This window comes from Cupressus sempervirens, chromosome 6 (assembly GCF_028749045.1).
Source record: "Cupressus sempervirens isolate cs-2001-9-10 chromosome 6, ASM2874904v1, whole genome shotgun sequence".
NCBI lineage: Eukaryota > Viridiplantae > Streptophyta > Pinopsida > Cupressales > Cupressaceae > Cupressus > Cupressus sempervirens.
In genome coordinates, this window is record NC_143123.1 from 523,018,853 (window position 1) to 523,037,658 (window position 18,806).

Genomic DNA, 18,806 nt, shown 5'->3' on the forward strand with positions numbered 1-18,806 from the left:
TGAATTCTTGACTTGGTGAGTAGGTTTGGGTAGGTCAAGAGATCCTTGACTGTGAAGGAATCCTAGAGACCATTAGAGGTGTCAGAAGAACACTTAGATCCAGTTGAGGATCAGGAGCATAGACTGGCTAGTCTATCCCAAGCTTCCCCATCACATGCCCAGCTTGAGTATCCTGACTTCCCAAGTCCTGTAAATGCAAGGCCATTGATGAATAGTCATTTCTAATTGAAACATTTGTGGTGCTAGAATGAAGTGTGTGACCAAATTCTTTGCTGACTAATGAGCCAATTTGAGGCTTCACTTTACATTTCTCTATGGATAATTCTATAGCACTTGTTACTTCTCTATCTAAAATTTTTGTGTTGGTGTACATGTGCACTCTTTCCCAATAGTTGTAGGTTTTCTCTCTTCATCCTAGGTAATTGGCATACCCTGGATGGCACTAAGATAACCATTTTCTTCTAAAATGTCCTTTTCTCTTAGATTAATCTCTCTATTAAGTAGGTTTTCTATATCTTCCTCTGTATATTTAATAGATGTAGTTGCAATTCCTATTTATATATTCCTCTATATATTAAGCTTTCCTCAATAGGAATGAGAAGGCATGGGGAGTCAGGCCAACTATTGGTCACTGTATTAAAAACGTAGTCACTAGATTTCACTTGTAGGACTTGGAAAAGGTTACAAACTATTAAAAAATAACTAAAAACAACTAATCCTAGGCTATCTTGACCAAAAACTCAAAAAGACCATTTTTTTCTAATTAGCAACTTTTGCTCATATCTTGCACAAAGAGGCTTGGGCATACATATCTTGCTCATATCTCTCTCACCATGCATCATGGGATCAAATTGTCTATTCTGTTAGCTCTAGGTGACAAAGTAAACCCTAGCCTCAAGCCTCCCATCCCATTGAGCACTTGAATGTTCTCGAGCATGCCAAACCGAATTGTCCCTAAGAGTCACTAAATGTCATAGGACAGTAATCTTTGATAGGGCATATCTCAAAACTTGTGTGAGGTATGGATGCAATTCAAGGTACTATAGGACTATGTTGTGGAGACCTACAATAACCTCTCTCTCTCTTTTTAGAGATCTTATTCCATTTTGATTTTGTAACCACATCTCAGGTGATGCTAAAATTTGTAGTGTTCACTAGTACAAAGTTGACAACTGTTGAATCTCCCTCACCAGTCCTTGTGGGATCAAACTGTCTATTCTATTAGCTCTAGGTGGCTAGGTAAACCCTAGCCCCAAGCTCTTCCTATTCCATTGAGTGCTCAAACGTTCTTAGGCATGCCAAACTGAATCATCCCTAAGAGTCACTAAATGTTATAGGGCAGCAATCTTTGACGGGCCATATCTCAGAGCTCATGTGAGGTATGGATGTGAATCTAGGTGTTAGAGGACCATGTTGTGGAGACCTACAATAACATCTCTTGATTTTTGGAGATCTTATTTTATTTTTATTTTGCAACCTCATCTCAGGTGATGCTGAAACTTGTACTATTAGCCAGTACAAAGTTGCCAACTATCAAATCTCTCTCACCTTTCATCATGGGATCAAACTATTTATTTTGTTACCTCTAGGTGGCCAAGTAAACCCTAGCCTCAAGATCCTCCCTTCCTGTTGAGTGCTCAAATGTTCTCGGGCACACCGAATCGAATCATCCGTAAGAGTCACTAAATGCCATAGGCCATCGATCTTTGACAGAGCATATCCCAGAGCTCGTGAGAGGTATGGATGCAATTCTAGGTGTTATAGGACCATGTTGCAGAGACCTACAATAACCTCTCTCTTTTTGGAGATCTTATTCTATTTTGATTTTGCAACCATATCTCAAGTTATGTTGAAACTTGTAGTGTCGGCTAGTATAAAGTTGCCAACTGTTGAATCTCTCTCACCATTCATCATGGGATAAAACTGTCTATTTTGTTAGCTTCTGGTAGTCAAGTAAACCCTAGCCCCAAGCTCCTCCAATCCTGTTGAGTGCTCAAACATTCTTGGGTATGCTGAATCTAATCTTCCCTAAAAGTCACTAAATGCCATAGTGCAGCAATCTTTGATGGGGCATATCTCAAAGCTCGTGTGAGGTATGGATGTGATTCTAGGTGCTATAAGACCATGTTGTGGAGACCTACAATAACCTCTCTCTCTTTTTGGAAATCTTATTCCATTTTGATTTTGTGAACCCATCTTGGGTGACGCTAAAACTTGTAGTGTTGGCCAATACAAAGTTGTCAACTGTCGAATCTCTCTCACCTTTCATTGTAGTATCAAACTATCTGTTCCATTAGCTTCGGGTGGCTAGGTAAACCCTAGCCCCAAAATCCTCCCATCTTGTTGAGTGCTCGAACATTTTCGGGCACACCGAACTAAATCATCCCTAAGAGTCACTAAATGGCATAGGGTAGTGATCTTTAACAGGGCATATCTTAGAGCTCGTGCAAGGTATGGATACGATTCTAGGTGTTCTAAGACTATGTTGTGGAGACCTACAATAACCTCTCACTTTTTAGAGATCTTATTCCTTTTTTATTTTCTAACCCCATCTCAGGTGATGTTGAAACTTGTAGTATTGGCTAATACAAAGTTGTCAACTACCATATCTCTCTCACCTTTCGTTATGGGATCGAACTATCTATTCTATTATCTTTGAGTGGATAGGTAAACACTAGTCTCAAGCTCCTCCCATCTCGTTGAGTGCTTGAACATTCTTAGGCACACCGAATCGAATCATCCTTAAGAGTCACTAAATGCCATAGGGCAATGATCTTTAATAGGGTGTATCTCAAAGCTCATGTGAGAAATGAATGTGATTCTAGGTGTTATAGGACCGTGTTGTGGAGACCTACAATAACCTTTTTCACTTTTTGAAGATCTTATTCCATTTTAATTTTGCAACCCCATCTCGAGTGATGCTGAAACTTGTAGTGTTGGCCAGTACAAAGTTGCCAACTATCAAATCTCTCTCACTTTTCATCATGGGATCGAACTATCTATTTTTTTAGCTTTAGGTGGCTAGGTAAACACTAACCCTAAGCTCCTCCCATCCCATTGAGTGCTCAAACATTCTTGAGACACCAAACCGAATCATCCCTAAGAGTCACTAAATGCTATAGGGTAGCAATCTTTGATGGGGCATATCTCAGAGCTCGTGCGAGATATGGATATGATTCTAGGTGCTATAGGACCGTGTTGTGGAGACCTACAATAACCTCTCTCTCTTTTTGGAGATCTTATTCTATTATAATTTTTTGATGCCATCTCGGGTGATGCTAAAATTTGTAGTGTTGGCCAGTACAAAATTGCCAACTACCGAATCTCTCTCACCTTTCATTATGGAATCAAACTATCTATTCAATTAGCTTCGGGTGGCTAGGTGAACACTAGCCCCAAGCTCATCCCATCCCATTTAGCACTCGAATGTTCTTAGGCATGCTGAATTGAATTATCTCTACGAGTCACTAAATACCATAGGGCAATGATCTTTGATGATGGCAACTAGATATGTCATCTCATCCAATGATGGAGACTCATGATATAAGGTAAAGGGGTGATCATACAGCTCATTTTGAATATGTTATTTTTTTACCGTAATAAGGTAATCCTTGTTTGTAAGATAAAGGAAATTGAGGTCACTTATAAACCCAAGTTGCCTTAGTCCTAATAATTTTTCTTTTTTTGTTGTTTTTGTTAATAAGTTGACTCAATAACTGTTTTGAGAGTCATTACACCTTATATATGTCCTATATGTTACCAAAAACCACTTAGTTAAGTTCTAGGAAGAGCTAATGCAAAAATTGCATTCTGCAATAAAAGTTGCTGACAAATTTTTGGTAATTTTAGAAATTTTTTGAAAAACGTTGAAATTAACCTTGTAATCAATCAAAGCAATTGGTAATTGGTTGGAATAAATGTAAAATGATGAAAATACCCTCTATGAATTTAGAGGAGGCATAAGGTGTTGGTGATTATTAAAAAAAACAAAATATGGCAAGGAATCATTGCTGATGTTAAACTTGTATAAAGGATCATTGAGTTATTGTCAAAGAACATTACTTCCTATTTGGAACAGCAAGCTCATACTTTGTTAGAATGAAATACCACTTTACTTGCATGTTATGACTTAATGGAGTTAGTGGAAGATGTTAAGGATCTTCTTGGTTGTCTTAATAGCCATTTCATGGGTTTGAAACATAATCACTTCCCTTTGTGAAGAGTTGTCTGAAAATCAGCAAATTACATGTTGCAAAGAAAATAAAGTCATAGGATGTTGGAAGATTGTTTTCACTCATAGGATGTTGAAAAATCTCTTGGAATGATGGAATAGATGATAGACTGAAGCTTGTGAGATAGTTATTTGGTGTTCCTTGAAGTGTCTAAGGTGTTAGTTTGAAGCAAGAAGTTGATTATGATCCATTTTTTAAATTTGCTCATTTTTCCCTTATTGCTTCCCAAGTCTTGAATAGGGAAAGTAATCAAGTAGTTTTTTGAAGTTGGGTAGAAGTTTGTTTAATGTTGTAACCAAGTTGGAAAGAGTCTTTGAAGACACTTAGGAAGGTGGGAAAGGTAGTTTTCCTTAAAAGTGTTCCTATTGGGAATCCACTAGCTTTTGGTTTGAGCACTCTGCATCATTTTGGATGCAAATTACACTAAAATGTAATACATGTTCAATGTACTTAAAACATAAACAAGAAAAACAAGATATATATTATGATAACCAATAATGTCATACATGAATGAACATATAATATATTATGATAACCAATAATGTCATACATGAACTAACATATAATATATTATGATAAACAATAATGTCATAAGTTAACAAACCTATAATATATTATTATTACCAATAATGTCATACATGAACAAACATATCATATATTAACCAATAATATCATAAGTCTAATAATGTCATGCATCAAATATATGTCATACATCAAATATAAAATGTCGTGTGTGTGTGTGTGTGTGTGTGTGTGTGTGTCAAATATGTCCACTAACATAAAATCTAAGTCCACTAACTCGTAAACATGTGTGTTTATCAACTATATCTTCTCCTTCCCATGAGGGGAAGGAAACAAATCCCTAGAGGCCTTTGGTCGTCATGTGGAGGGAGATAATAGAGATGATGGGGTCTTCCTCACACGCTCGCTTCTTCTCTTGTTTAGGCTCTTCTCTAACTCGAGCTGATACAAACAAAGTAGATATGAATCAATAATTATTATACATTAAAATCAAATAAATGTACACAAAAAATTAATTATTTTCTTACTATCATCAAATAGTCACTCTATATGTCCACCTCAAAGGCTCACAGATGATCAGGTGTAATAAGGCCCTACAACAATTTAATTAATATAATCACTTATAAATAAGATTTAAAATTTCAATACTAACTATTATAAACAACTAAAACTAAGAAAAAAATTTCATACCTTGGTCAATGGCTATGAACTAGTCATTGCTATAGCAACTCCACAATCGATGGACTGACGAAGATGAGGAGTCTCAGACGTCAACAGTTGCATGTCATATAATAAAATTTACATGTAACATGAAAAATGAAACAAATATAATCAAATGAATTAAATTAACATGAAACAAATGTACCTCTACAAAGCTCATATCATGCCTAAGCTCAAAGTCCCTTGTGAGTGTCGATGGTCCAGTAGAGAACTGATGCAAATGTATTAAAAAAATTTGTCAATTCTTCATATAATTACTTAATAAATATATGTATTAATTTAAATGATTAAATCAATACATACCTCTCAACTCATCCACGAGACAAAAAATGGGGCCGGAGAATCTGTACTAGGGCTAGCAACACTCTTATGCTGAATTTTGAACAATGTCAATGCATGCTAATTAATTAGTCATTCACTATACATACAAAATGTGATCAAATTAGTTTATCATAATTATAATTTACATGTGTGTCAATGCCAAATGTGTCATTCAGGAACTCATCAGTGACTAGCCCAGCATCCATACTTCTCCAACATGACTGCCAAATGTGCATAAGGATCCACATGATGTGCACATGTGACTATGATACACGGAAGGCTCCTCCTCAACTAATGGACTGGTGCAATGAATGAGGGTCTGCATCAAAGCATTGATAGTCCCAAGAGTGCTAGTCCCTACATGTTCATTCACAACTGAAGGAATAATCACATGCTCAGCCTATGGTTTGACAATAGGTGCCCTAACTACATTAGGGTCATGACGTGCTCCCAGCCTCGCAAATGATCACCCCCCACCTCTACCCTGAGATTCTAATATATCAAAATAATTGGATATTTCCCCAAGGACAAATTCACAATACAATTTCTTTAAGAAATACATTAGAACCTTGTGATTATTGTAGGGAGGGGCATCAAAGAGCATCCACCATCTATGTCAAAAGTTATTTCTAATACCATCATGTATGCACCAATGGATGGGAAACCTTTTAGTTGTATGTTTAACAGTATCTTGTTCTCCAAGCTTTTAAACAATGCACAAATGTTACCTTTTGTTATTTCCTTTTTTTTACATCTTGATATGATAATTTGTTTGCATAATATCTTCTTTGTTCATCCCTATTAACATGCCAAATATCCAACTAACCATTAATAGAAGCTACATGAGTCACAATGGACTCAAGGGAGGATGTCAATTATGCTCTCATTGGACTAGTTTGTCCACAAGCTTTCAACCTACCAATGAGTGCTTCTAATTCATTTTTCTCTCTTTTTATTTCATTCATTATGTTGTCTTGGGTGCCAAAAGGTGGTCTTCCAATCAGTGGAGGTTGCAAAATTTCTTGCTCTTCTTGTGAAGGGTTTTGATTTTCATCTTGTGAGGGTTTTGATTTGGATCTTGTGGAGGGTTTTCATTTTGATTTTATTGATCTGGTTAGGGATTTGGCAGTTCATTATTCACATTTCTTGATAAGAAACCAATTGCAATCTAAATAAATGAATAAATTTAAAGTAAAACTAAAAAAACCTACAAAACAATGTAAAAACTTATAAAGCAATGCAAAAACATATAAAACAATACAAAAACAAGAGTAGAAAACATACTACATGATCTTGATCTTGATCTTTGGTGATGAGGAGGCATTTTGAGGAGGCAGGTGACAAAAATTTTCAATGTTTCCAATCCGTGTGCATGTTGTTGAGGAGAAACAATGCAAAACCCCAAAACAATCAAATGGGTCGCGGGTTTGAAGCTCGTATATTAAAAAATTTAGTTTTCCAAAGCATGTATGCACTTTGAAAAATTTAAAAAAAACTATCATATTTTTGTCACCATAACTTGGTGCACATACCCATCAATGACAAACATAGTCATGAATGCATCATATCAATACTCTCCAATGCTCAAGATACTCCCATAATATAGTATCATCAACATTCATGCTAACAATCTCCTCCTTTGGAATTGATGGAAACATAGATGAAAAAACATCCAAGTTCCAAGAATACTAAAACAACATGTGCACAACAGGTGCATACTCCTTCTTAGACATCAATTGTTTACTTCACACTAAACAATTCACAATACATCAGATGCACATTACTACTTTCTTACATAATTTTTTCCATATCTCTAAGGAAATGTCACTCCCCCATTACTTGGGATTTCTTCTATACATACTCTCTCCCATGCCTTGGGAGATGTTTTTCATGCATATTGTCTCCCCCATTAACATCAATGTCAAAGGTGTCAATTTCAATACCAATTGTTAACCAGTTGATCCAAGTCATCAACCAGCTCGAGTGTCCAAAGACATTGTTCAATACCAAATATCAAATACCAAGAGTCCTCAATGACTCAATACATACTAGATACTCCCCCATACGGATAGCATCATCATCCAGTCCAGTCAAATGATAGTGCTTTGTACCACTAGACTGATGCACTCTCTGCATCATCTAGTCATAAGTAGGTAGGGGCATAACCCCAAGCATACCTCTCAAGTACTCTATTGTATCTTTAAGAAAAGGCTTTGTAAAGATATCTACAATCTGATCCTTAGTACTTACATACTCTAATATGATCTTTTTTATTGCTTTCTCTTTTAGCACATGATACTTAATAGATATATGCTTTGTCTAATGCAATACAGGATTCTTAGACATACTCATTGTACTTGTGTTATCACAGTAAATGATAATAGCTTCTTCAATCTCAATATGTATCCTTCAACATTTGCTTCATCCACATAACTTGATTACAGTTGTTTGCTACTGTAACATACTCTACCTTACCAATGCTCTGTGAAATGCAATCTTGCTTCTCGCTTAACGAAGAAACCAATCCACCTCCAAGAAAGAATGCTCCACCACTAATGCTCTTTCTGTCATCCATACAGTCTGCTCAGTTAGCATCAGTATATGCACTAAGTGTGAAATCATTTGATGTCATACCAAATTTCATAATTTTAAATATCTGAATATTCTCTTTACTATTGCAAAATGATATCCTTTAGGATTAGTTTGAAATCTAGCTACAATCTCAACTACATTTGATATATCTAGTCTAGTGTGAGTCAGATACTACGAACCTTCAATCATTGATCTATACTTTTTTTGTTCTATTGCAGGTGTCTCATCTTTGTTGGATAACTTATGACCAATTATCATGGGTGTACTAACAAGTTTACAACTTTCCAAACCAAAACTTTTCAACAAATCTTTTAGGTACTTAGCTTGTGAGATGAATATACCATCATTATTCTACACAATCTGCAACCCTAAGAAAAACTTCATTTCTCCTATCATGCTCATTTCATATTCAATCTTCATCTCCTCAGCAAATTTATCACTAGCTTCATCATTACTCCCAAAAATGATCTCATCAACAAATATTACAATAATCAACAATACATCTTCAATTTCTTTTAGATACAACTTATTGTCTTTCGTACCTTTAGCAAATCCAAGCTTTGCCAAGTAATTGTCTAACCTTGGATACTAGGTTCTTGCTTCTTGCTTCAGAACATAAAGAGCTTTCTTCAATCTACATACCATGTCTTTATCTTCTGATAAAGGAAATCCTTCAGGTTGCTCAATATAGACCTCTTCTTCTAATTCTCCATTCAGAAAGGCTAATTTCATATCTTTACTACTTCCATTCTTTCTATTGGTGCATATGTTTCCTCATAATCAATGTCTTCTTGTTGTGAATAACCTTTACAAACAAGTATGGCCTTATTTCTCACAACTTCTCCTTTCTCATTCATCTTATTCCTGAAACCCATTTTGTTCATATCACATTCTTGTCCTTTGGTCTAGGAACCAACTCCCATATATCATTCTTTACTATCTAGTCCAATTCTTCCTTCATTGCTTGGATCCAATGATTATCTTTGATTGCTTCTTCTACACACTTGGGTTCAACTTGAGATATCAAACATATCTACTCATTTACTCTATTCCTTGTCATTACACCTTTATCTTTACTTCTAATTATCTACTCAGAAGGGTGATTCTTTGTCAAATTCCTATTGGGGTTAGGAGTTGACATCTCAACTCTTATCTCTGCTCTAGGTTCAAAACTTTTTTTTCCTCTATGCTCAAAAGTTAGCACATCATTCTACAAGTCATTGTTAGTCTTAGTTAGCACATCATTCTGCAAGTCATTGTTAGTCTTAAAAAAAACCTCAACATTTTCTCTAACAATTCTAGACTTATCATCTTCTTCATTTAAATTATAATCTACCATCTTTTCTTTGGTTCCAAACTCCTCAAAAATCTTTACATTTTCCCATTCAACTATTGTCTTAGTTCTATAGTTGAAACATCTATAAGCCTTATTTTTTAAAATAGCCAAGAAACATACCTTCATCGCCTCTTGGATCAAGCTTACCAATGTCATTGTCTCTCTTGATATAACATTTGCTCCCAAATATCCTAAAATATTTGACTGATGGTGAATGTCCAAACCATAGTTCATAAGGTGTCTTGTCCATACCTTTTTTGATCTGTACTATATTCAAAGTATATATTGTTGTATTCACTACTTCTCTCCACAATGTCTTAGAAAAATAATTCTCAAATAAAAATGCTCTAGTTTCTTCTACTATAGATTTATTTCTTATCTCAGCAATCTCATTTTTCTTAGGTGTTCTAGGTGCAAATAGCTATCTTTTGATTACATTTTCTTCACAAAATATATTAAAATTCTCTAGAGGTGAATTCTCCTCCTCTATTAGATCTCAAACACTTAATCTTAACACTAGATTCATTCTCAACTCTATTCTTAAATATCTTAAATTTCTCAAAAGCTTCATATTTCTCTTAGGAAATGTTACCCACATCATTTTAGTGAAAATATCAATAAAAATCATAAAATGTCTTTCACCATAGAATCCTCTTATTCTAGATGGACCACTCAGATTTGTGTGAATAATCTCTAACTTCTCTGTGGTAGTGAACTTCTTGCTAGGGAATGATACTTTCTTATGCTTAGCCAAAATACATTCCTTACACACAATATTAGTAGGCTTAAAAATCTTAGCAAGTCTCTTATTGCAAAAGTGTTACTAACCTTCACAATATTATTAAAATTTATGTGACAGAATCTTCTATGCCACAACCAACTATTATCCACTTTAGCTACCAAACATGTCATCTCAATACGATTCAATTGAAATACATTACCTCTAGATCTAGTGCCAATTCCAATCATCTTACCATCTCTGTCTTTGATAGGCTACACTGTTACCAACTCTAACAATTCCTCCATCATGATTCTTGAACCTAGCAAACTTACTCATATCACCAGTCATGTGATGCGAACAACTACTATCAATTATCTAATCAGACTTATTTTCTACTTGGGTAACTAGAGTTATTTCTTCTCTAATTTCTCTATCAAGATCATCTTCCTCGATAGCCACAAATCCTAATTCATCATCAGGTTCACTTTGACCTTTCGCATCAAATTCTTCATCTTCATTTTCATACAAACAATTCCTATCTCTATCTCTTTTACGCTTGAACCTTCCCTTATACTTCTTCTCTCTTTTAGGTCATTTAGATGCATAATGACCAAATTCATTACAAGTCCAAAATTTAAATATTTCCTTACCATCTTTTTCTCTCCTCACTAGAAGGGTTATTCCTTCCTCAATCTTCTTGTCTTCATCATCTTTGTTGTTGCCAAAAAAATCTCCACGAGTGCTTGCACTTCTTGTCAAATTAGGTTGAATGTTCAAGGCATTGAAAACTGTTTTGATTCTTGCAAGTTCTCCTGATTGTCTTACATATGCTTCTATTGATTCTAATCTTCCAAGAAGTGTTTCTTAGTGAAATCCTTAATGTAGGGCATCACTAGCTAAATCACCTGAGCTATCAACTTGAATGGTGGTGTTAAACTTTTCAAAATCTTCCATATGACTTCATCATCTTCTTTGCTTCCACCATGAGACCAAATTCCTGTAACCATTTCTAATATTCTGCTAATATAACTTCTTGGATATTCACTTCCATCATTCTGGCATTTTGAAATGCACATATCCAATTCTATAATCTCATTCTTTTTGCATGATCATCACCTTCAAAAATAGATTCTAATGCTTTCCAAATTTCATGAGATGTTACAAGTGAATGTACCTGATTGTATTCATTCTTCGAAAGAGCTGTCAATAAAGCTTCTCTTGCTCTCATGTTATACATGAATAGATCTCTCTCTTCTTTACTGCAACCTTCAAGGTTTTCTTCTTCAACAATTGTCTTCTAATTTTTGTCAAAATCCAATATCCTAGACCCTTGCACAATAGATGAGTATTCATTTTCTCCTTCCAACTATCATAGTTGGCCCCATCAAATCTAGAAATATCCTTTCTAAAAATAATCGTCATCGATCTCCCAAAGTTATTAAGCTTATCCTTCAAGGACCTTATGCTTTGATACCAATTGTTAGAATATACAGTCCACTAATATAACTAAGAGGGGGGGAGGGTGAGTCAATTATCTAGCTAATATCACAAATAACAACTTTAAACAATCTTAACAATATGAGTAATATAAACTGAAACCACAACAAGATACTCATACATAATAACATCAAATATGTTAACTAGGGAAACCCTTGATCAAAGGGAAAACTCTAGTGGGAATGATACCCACAAGATGATGTACTAATATAAATATTCATTGTTAGATGATAGACCCTATTAGGAGTCTATTACAACATTGAGTACATACGAGTCTCTGTTAGAAGACTTTGAATCCTTGTTAAGAGATTTCAACCCTGTTAGGAGTTGTGCCAACCCTATTAGGAGTTGTGGAAGATAGTTGGACCCACTACCCAAATAGCTTCAAGGGCAAGATCAATGAACCCACTGTCTCTGTCCTATCAACTGAACTTCTACTCATTTAGTTCTTGTAACTAGATCATGAACTATGCATCCAATAATCCCTTGAATCACTTACACAAATTAGTAAGAACTATGTAGCTTTTCACACTTCGCACTTCTTACATCAATAGATACACCAATACTTCTCATTACAATCAAGGAAACCATATTTCCTTTAGACCACATCTTCATAATAATTCCTTGAGTTGGCCTTAACGCTTTCGCAATTAATTAAAATGAGATAATTAATTAATTACAATTACAATAGTACTTTTGGTTCAAAGTCTATACAAAACTTCACACATGTGATACTAAGCCTTGCGCACTTGCTGATGTCATCACTTGACTATCCTCTGTCATTGCCTAACTGTGCAACTCTTCATTACATCTCAGATGAAACATAGCCAACAAACATTAGAAATTTCTTTCCCAATACTCTATCTCTGAATTGCTCTTTGTAAATTAGGTACAACTTTTGTATGTCTTTGAGTCAGGCTATGCACACTTAATCATGTCATCAGGACATTGTGTTCTACATGTCCATAACTGCGAATGACTAGACATTCGAACCATTGTTTGTACTATCAAGATCTATGTCTACTACTATGTCAGTCTATACAAAAGCAAGGCTATGTTGGCATCAATGACAAACACAGTCATGAATGCAACATATCAATAATCTCCAATGCACAGGATACTCTCATAATGTAGTATCATCAGCATTCATGCAAACAATATATTCCTAATCTTTACATCATCTAATTTGGTTATCATGTTATGGATAAATATCCTGATATCTTCAATTAATATTACCCCTTGTAGTAAAAATAGGGCTCCAACATTATCCTTTTCTTCTACCTTCACGAGGTACAACTTGAATTCTAGTGTTGGCTCATTGTTGATGCTTACAACTAATGGGTTCTAAATTCTCATTGTTATTTTTCTCAAGAAATTTTATTCTGATTCAAAAACTTCAAATGTCCACCAGGATTTTTGTCAAGACTCTCTATAACTCCACTAAATTAGGGCACAAAAGTGTTTTTAATTACTTTTGCAATAATTTCTTGTTGATAACACTTCACAATGGTTTTACTTGATAGCTAAGTTAGGTCAACAATAACTATATATCTTCAAGGTGATAAAGCAATAGTATCTAGTACTAATTCATTTTCATTAAATGCATGCATTATGAGTTCTATTGCATTCTAATATAAAATTCATCTCATCCATCTTTTAAGGAATAAATAAATTTAACAATTTCTCATAGGTCTCAAAGAAAAACTTACTTTCTTAGTTTGATAATGAATCCTTCTAACTTGAGATCGAAAGCTTACTTATTTTCTCATTGTTTTCTTCCTTCTTGACCAAAATCTTCTTTAAATCATTCTCACTTGTGCTTGATTTACTATTATTTTTCCTCTGTTATCTTTATTATTGATTTGTCATTCCCTCAAGTTATGTGTTATATGTCCATACTTATGAGGAATGAAACACACCATTCATGTAATTATGACAAATGAAACAAACCATTGATGTTGATCTCCATGGTCTTGAATTTCCTCTTAGATTCCCCAATATATAGTTCACTATCATGTATCCAAAGTGTCCATGGATGGTACTGATATACGAGCATCTTGGGTCTTTGAGAATCTTGCATCAACCAAAAATATTTCTTTATTTTATGTGACAATTTATTATCCGTGGAGTAGTTGTTGTTGCTCACAGTTTCAAGTTGTGCACAGTTGGCATCTTAATGTGGACCCATTGTTGATATTTACCCTAAGTGCATAGAACTAATGTTCTTTGAGCATATGCTTTTGTGCCTCTTTCCACTTAGTTTTCACTACTTGTTTTATCCAGTCTATCGTGGAGTTTCTTTCTGCATGATTTCCTATGATGATGTGGCATCTTGCATGGTTGAGAAATGCCTCTTGGATCATGTGTGAAACTCTCCTTAAGAGTGTGGATTCTATTTTGGTCATTTTTGCAAATTCTTTTATTTTCTCCTCCAAGGCAGGGCCTATTTTGTAATTAATTGTTTGACAGGCCAAATTCTCATCTTGTTGGCTAAATAAGAACTTGGATTAGATTTAGGAAAGTAAATTGGTAGATAGAGATGTAGAAGAAAGAATCAAGTTTGTGATCTTTGAGCTCTAATGATGTGACTCTTTGTGTTGGACGCAATAGGAAGACCTTATAGCCTGGCATGTGTGTGTGTGTAGATATATATATATATATATATATATATATATATATATATATATATATATATATGTATGTATGTATGTATGTATGTATGTATGTATGTATGTATGTATGTATGTATGTATGTATGTATGTATGTATGTATGTATGTATGTATGTATGTATGTATGTATGTATACGTATATACGTATATGTACATATACGTATATACATATATGTACATATACGTATATACGTATACGTACATACATACATATATATATATATACACGAGTTGTCTAACCAATCAGTATCTATTCAAGAATAAAATGGTTCCTTGTTGCTAGCTAGATTTGTGTTTGTTTCCATGTCTACTCTTGGTGAGGTGTTAGGAGACTAGAATCAGTTCATTTCTTATACCTACCTTGCGTCAGGTAGTATCGTAGCAAGGTTTTCTTTCCTTGTGAGTTTGGGATCATGGAGAACCTTAATTGGATTGGTTGTAGGGTAGCGGATCTGAATTTTGACCTATAACTTGCAGAAGGTTACTATTATTGTAGGAACTATTATCAAGATGGTTTCAGGTAGAGGAAATGTAGATAATGTCATTATAGATATATTGAGATAGATTGTAGAAAGACTTGAAGCTATTGAAACAACCCATAGAAGAGGTATACATATTCACAATGTTAGTAATGATGAAGAAGTAGTACCTAATCCTAACTTGAACTTGAAGTGGAAAAAGATGACGAGAGGCTTCTGAGACTTTTCTCTAGAGAAAACTCCAAACCTGTTGTTGAAGTATATATATATATATATATATATACACACACACACACACATACACACACACACACACACACACACACACACACACACACACACACACACACACACACACACACACACACACACATATATACAAGTTGTCTAACCAATCAGTAACTATTCAAGAATAAAATGGTTCCTTGTTGCTAGCTAGATTTGTGTTTGTTTTCATGTCTACACTTGGTGAGGTGTTAGGAGACTAGAATCAGTTTATTTCTTATACCTACCTTGCGTCAGGTAGTATCGTAGAAGGGTTTTCTTTCCCTATGAGTTTGGGATCATGGAGAACCTTACCTGGATTGGTCGTAGGGTAGTGGATCTAAATTTTGACCTATAACTTGCAAAAGGTTACAATTATTGTAGGAACTATTATCAAGATGGTTTGAGGCAGAGGAAATGCAGATAATGTCATTATAGATATGTTGAGATAGATTGTAGAAAGACTTGAAGCTATTGAAACAACCCATAGAAGAGGTATACATATTCATGATGTTAGTGATGATGAAGAAGTAGTACCTAATCCTAACTTGAACTTTAAGTGGAAAAAGATGATGAGAGGCTTCTGAGAGTTTTGTCTAGAGAAAACTCCAAACCTGTTGTTGAAGTTTCTTGCTATGATGGAAGGCTTGAGACTAATGGAGTGTTGGAATGAATCTTGTAAATGGATAAGTTCTTTGAGTATGAAAGTACCCCTAGGAATATCTAAAGGTAAAGATAGCAGTCACCAAGTTGAAGGGGCATGCTTCACTTTGGTGGAATCATTTATAGATTGAGAGGTAGAAAAGAGGAAAAGGAAAGATCAAGATGTGGGCAAAGATGATTGGCAAGATGAAGAAGAAGTTCCTTCCTACATATTATCTATTGAGGAGAATTAAAAACTTAAGACAAGAGGATATGACTATGAAAGAGTATACTGAGGAATTTTACAAATTGGATATCAGATCTAGACATGTGGATAATAAGGTTGAGAAAGTGGCTAGATATTTGAATGCTTTGAAGACATCAATTGAAGATGAGATAAACTTTGTTAAGTTGGATAGTGTGGAAGAAGCATATCAGTATGCCTTAAAGGTTTAGGAGTTGTTGGCAGAGAACCATGATCAAAGACAAAGAGGAAGGGGTAGCATATTTCAAAGAAGTAGAGGCAAAAACTATGGAGAAAGTAGAAAGGTAAATTTATAGAAACCCCCTCCAGAAAATGATATAAAAATATTGGTGAATCTTACATTATTTTAAAAAATAATATGGTTTCTTTTATTTAATTGATGAATCTTACATTATTTAAATATTTTCAAAAAAAAGTATTATAAAAAAATGTGATGATTTTAAATATTTTTAAGATCTAAATTATTAGCCAAAATTTTCTAAAATTAGCCAATTGGTGAATATTAACCACTAAAAATACCCTAAACAAGGATAAAATAAAATGGAAAGAGGAACATGCTAACAAGAGAGGTAATTACACTAGAGGTAGCTATACTGGCTACTCTAGGAGAAATTGTAATGGTAAGAGAGAAGAGAGATATTGGTTGAAGGGCACTTGTTTCAAGTGTGGAGAGGAAGGACATAAAGCCTTTAAATGTACTAATTTTCACAAGAAGATTGGAGGTAGCAGTAGAAATACTTTAGCATGTGAAGAAGTTGTTGTCAAACACATCATTCATGTACTTATGACAAATGAAACAAACCATTGATGTTGATCTCCATGGTCTTGAATTTCCTCTTAGATTCCTCAATATATAGTTCATTATCATGTATATGAAGTGTCCACAAATGTTATTGATATAGGAGCATCTCATGTCTTTGAGAATCTTGCATCAACCAAAAATATTCCATTATTTTATGTGCCAATTTCTTATTTGTAAAGTACTCGTTGTTTCTCATAGTTTCAAGTTGTACATGGTTGGCATCTAAATGTGGACCCATTGTTGATCCTTACCCTAAGTGCATAGAACTAATGTTCTTTGAGAATATGCTTTTGTGCCTCTTTCTGCTCACTTTTCACTACTTATTTTATCTAGTCTATCATGGAGTTACTTTTTGCGTGATTTCCTAAGATGATGTGGCATCTTGCATGGTTGAGAAATGCCTCTTGGATCATTTGTGAAACTCTCCTTAAGAGAGTGGATTCTATTTTGTTCATTTTTGGAAGTTCTTTTATTTTCTCCTGCAAGGTAGGACCTATTTTGTAATTAATTGTCTAACAGGCCAAATTGTCGTCTTTTTGGCTAAATAAGAACTTGGATTAGATTTAGGAAAGTAAATTGGTAGATAGAGAAGTAGAAGAAAGAATCAAGTTTGTGATCTTTGAGCTCTAATGATGTGACCCTTTGTGTTGGACGCAATAGGAAGACCTTACAGCCTGGCATATATATATATATATATATATATATATATATATATATATATATATATATATATATATGAGTTGTCTAACCAATCAGTATCTATTAAAGAATAAAATGGTTCCTTGTTGCTAGCTAGATTTGTGTTTGCTTCCGTGTCTACTCTTGGCGAGGTGTTAGGAGACTAGGATTAATTCATTTCTTATACCTACCTTCCGTCAAGCAGTATCGTACCAAGGTTTTCTTTAATTGAGTTTGGGATCGTGGAGAACCTTAATTGGATTGGTTGTAGGGTGGTAGATTTGAATTCTGACCTATAACTTGCAAAAGGTTACTATTATTGTAGGAACTATTATCAAGATGGTTTGAGGTAGAGAAAATGCAGATAAAATCATTATAGATATGTTGAGATAGATTGTAGAAAGACTTGAAGCTATTGAAACAACCCATAGAAGAGGTGTACATATTCATGATGTTAGTGATGATGAAGAAGTGATACCTAATCCTAACTTGAACTTGAAGTGGAAAAAGATGATGAGAGGCTTCTAAGAGTTTTGTCTAGGAAAAACTCTAGACCTGTTGTTGAAGTTTCTTGCTATGATGGAAGGCTTGAGACTAATGGAGTGTTGGAATGAATCTTGGAAATGGAGAAGTTCTTTGAGTATGAAAATACCCCTAGGAATATCTAAAGGTGAAGATAGCAGTCACCAAGTTGAAGGGTCATGCTTCACTTTGGTGGAATCATTTATAGATTGAGAGGCAGAAAAGTGGAAAAGGAAAGATCAAGACATGGGAAAAGATGATTGGCAAGATGAAGAAGAAGTTCCTTCCTACATATTACTAGGTTAATCTATTGAGAAGAATGAAAAACTTAAGGCAAAAGGATATGACTATGAAAGAGTATACTGAGGAATTTTAAAAATTGGATATCAAATCTAGACATATTGATGATGAGGTTGAGAAAATGGCTAGATATATGAATGGTTTGAGGACATCAATTCAAGATGAGATTAGCTTTGTTAAGTTGGATAGTGTGGAAGAAGCATATCAGTATGCCTTAAAGGTTGAGGAGTTTTTGGCAAAGA

The 18,806-nt window shown here is 34.5% G+C and overlaps 1 long non-coding RNA gene across 1 annotated transcript; it reads right to left on the reverse strand.

Moving 5' to 3' along the window:
- Positions 1-4,867: 4,867 nt before the first annotated feature.
- Positions 4,868-12,743, reverse strand: LOC149553320 (uncharacterized). The gene is made up of 4 exons (XR_016353070.1): positions 5,620-12,743; positions 5,445-5,498; positions 5,282-5,347; positions 4,868-5,195 (listed from the first exon to the last, which is right to left on the reverse strand). It is a non-coding gene; the product is annotated as an uncharacterized LOC149553320 (long non-coding RNA).
- Positions 12,744-18,806: the final 6,063 nt, after the last annotated feature.